Genomic DNA, 3,690 nt, shown 5'->3' with positions numbered 1-3,690 from the left:
TAGTTTCTAAACATATCATGTAGAATCTAAACCTATCATGTAGTATCTAAACCTATCATGTAGTATCTAAACCTATCATGTAGTATCTAAACCTATCATGTAGTATCTAAACATATGATGTAGTATCTAAACCTATCATGTAGTATCTAAACCTATCATGTAGTATCTAAACCTGTCATGTAGTATCTAAAACTGGCATGTAGTATATAAATCTATCATGTAGTATCTAAACCTGTCATGTATCTAAACCTGTCATGTATCTAAACCTATCATGTAGTATCTAAAACTATCATGTAGTATCTAAACCTATCATGTAGTACCTAAACCTATCATGTAGTATCTAATTCTATCGTGTAGTATCTAAACCTATCATGTAGTATCTACACCTATCATGTAGTATCTAAACATGTCATGTAGTATCTAAACCTATCATGTAGTATCTAAACCTATCATGTAGTATCTAAACCTGTCATGTAGTATCTAAACCTATCATTTAGTACCTAAACCTATCATGTAGTATCTAAACCTATCATGTAGAATCTAAACCTATCATGTAGTATCTAAACCTGTCATGTAGTATCTAAACATATCATGTAGTATCTATACCTATCATGTAGTATCTAAACCTATCATGTAGAATCTAAACCTATCATGTAGTATCTAAACCTATCATGTAGTATCTAAACCTATCGTGTAGTTTCTAAACCTATCATGTAGTATCTAAACCTGTCATGTAGTATCTAAACCTATCATGTAGTATCTAAACCTGTCATGTAGTATCTAAACCTGTCATGTAGTATCTAAACCTATCATGTAGTATCTAAACATATCATGTAGTATATAAACCGATCATGTAGTATATAAACCTATCATGTAGTATATAAACCTATCATGTAGTATCTAAGCCTATCATGTAGTATCTAAACCTGTCATGTAGTATCTAAACATATCATGTAGTATCTAAACCTATAAAGTAGTATCTAAACCTATCATGTAGTATCTAAACCTATCATGTAGTATCTAAACCTAGCATGTAGTATCTAAACCGATCATGTAGTATATAAACCTATCATGTAGTATATATACCTATCATGTAGTATATAAACATATCATGTAGTATCTAAACCTATCATGTAGTATCTAAACCTATCATGTAGTATCTAAACCTATCATGTAGTATCTAAACCTATCATGTAGTATCTAAACCTGTCATGATATCTAAACCTATCATGTAGTATCTAAACCTATCATGTAGTATCTAAACCTATCATGTAGTATCTAATTCTATCATGTAGTATCTAATTCTCTCATGTAGTATCTAAACCTATCATGTAGTATCTAAACCTGTCATGTTGTATCTAAACCTGTCATGTAGTATCTAAACATATCATGTAGTATCTAAACCTATCATGTAGTATCTAAGCCTATCATGTAGAATCTAAACCTATCATGTAGTATCTAAACCAATCATGTAGTATCTAATTCTATCATGTAGTATCTAATTCTATCATGTAGTATCTAAACATATCGTGTATTATCTAAACATGTCGTGTAGTATCTTAACCTGTCATGTAGTATCTAAACATATCATGTAGTATCTAAACCTATCGTGTAGTATCTAAACCTATCATGTAGTTCCTACACCTATCATGTAGTATCTAAACCTATATATGTAGTATCTAAACCTATCATGTAGAATCTAAACCTATCATGTAGTATCTAAATATGTCATGTAGTATCTAAACCTATCATGTAGTATCTAAACCTATCATGTAGTATCTAAACCTATCATGTAGTATCTAAACCTGTCATGAAGTATCTAAACCTGTCATGTAGTATCTAAACCTGTCATGTAGTTTCTAAACATATCATGTAGAATCTAAACCTATCATGTAGTGTCTAAACCTATCATGTAGTATCTAAACCTATCATGTAGTATCTAAACCTATCATGTAGTATCTAAACCTATCATGTAGTATCTAATTATATCATGTAGTATCTAATTCTATCATGTAGTATCTAAACCTATAATGTAGTATCTAAACCTATCATGTAGTTTCTAAACATATCATGTAGAATCTAAACATATCATGTAGAATCTAAACCTATCATGTAGTGTCTAAACCTATCATGTAGTATCTAAACATATGATGTAGTATCTAAACCTATCATGTAGTATCTAAACCTATCATGTAGTATCTAAACCTGTCATGTAGTATCTAAAACTGGCATGTAGTATATAAATCTATCATATAGTATCTAAACCTGTCATGTTTCTAAACCTGTCATGTATCTAAACCTATCATGTAGTATCTAAACCTGTCATGTAGTATCTAAACCTATCATGTAGTATCTAAACCTATCATGTAGTATATAATTCTATCGTGTAGTATCTAAACCTATCATGTAGTATCTACACCTATCATGTAGTATCTAAACATGTCATGTAGTATCTAAACCTATCATGTAGTATCTAAACCTATCATGTAGTATCTAAACCTGTCATGTAGTATCTAAACCTATCATGTAGTATCTAAACATATCATGTAGTATCTAAACCTATCATGTAGAATCTAAACCTATCATGTAGTATCTAAACCTATCATGTAGTATCTAATTATATCATGTAGTATCTAATTCTATCATGTAGTATCTAATTCTATCATGTAGTATCTAAACATATCATGTAGTATCTAAACCTATCATGTAGTATCTACACCTATCATGTAGTATCTAAACCTATCATGTAGAATCTAAACCTATCATGTAGTATCTAAACCTATCATGTAGTATCTAAACCTATAATGTAGTATCTAAACCTATCATGTAGTATCTAAACATATTATGTAGTATCTAAACCTATCATGTATCTAAACCTGTCATGTATCTAAACCTATCATGTAGTATCTAAACCTATCATGTAGTATCTAAACCTATCATGTAGTATCTAAACCTATCATGTAGAATCTAAACCTATCATGTAGTATCTAAACCTATCATGTAGTATCTAAACCTATAATGTAGTATCTAAACCTATCATGTAGTATCTAAACATATTATGTAGTATCTAAACCTATCATGTAGTATCTAAACCTATAATGTAGTATCTAAACCTGTCATGTAGTTTCTAAACATATCATGTAGAATCTAAACCTATCATGTAGTATCTAAACCTATCATGTAGTATCTAAACCTATCATGTAGTATCTAAACCTATCATGTAGTATCTAAACATATGATGTTTACATTTACATTTACATTTAAGTCATTTAGCAGACGCTCTTATCCAGAGCGACTTACAAGTACATACATTCATACTTTTTTTCTACTGGTCCCCCGTGGGAATCGAACCCACAACCCTGGCGTTGCAAGCGCCATGCTCTACCAACTGAGCCACACGGGACCTGTAGTATCTAAACCTATCATGTAGTATCTAAACCTATCATGTAGTATCTAAAACTGGCATGTAGTATATAAATCTATCATGTAGTATCTAAACCTGTCATGTATCTAAACCTGTCATGTATCTAAACCTATCATGTAGTATCTAAACCTGTCATGTAGTATCTAAACCTATCATGTAGTATCTAAACCTATCATGTAGTATCTAAACCTGTCATGTAGTATCTAAACATATCATGTAGTATCTATACCTATCATGTAGTATCTAAACCTATCATGTAGAATCTA

The 3,690-nt window shown here is 30.4% G+C and overlaps 1 non-coding gene across 1 annotated transcript; it reads right to left on the bottom strand.

Annotated features, from left to right (window-relative positions):
- Positions 1-3,329: 3,329 nt before the first annotated feature.
- On the bottom strand, positions 3,330-3,405 carry trnaa-ugc (transfer RNA alanine (anticodon UGC)). Its single transcript has one exon. It is a non-coding gene; the product is annotated as a tRNA-Ala (tRNA).
- Between the last annotated feature and the right edge of the window lie 285 nt (positions 3,406-3,690).

The sequence above is a fragment of the Salvelinus fontinalis genome, unplaced genomic scaffold (assembly GCF_029448725.1).
Source record: "Salvelinus fontinalis isolate EN_2023a unplaced genomic scaffold, ASM2944872v1 scaffold_0436, whole genome shotgun sequence".
NCBI lineage: Eukaryota > Metazoa > Chordata > Actinopteri > Salmoniformes > Salmonidae > Salvelinus > Salvelinus fontinalis.
This window is presented reverse-complemented; position numbering and strand designations above follow the sequence as displayed.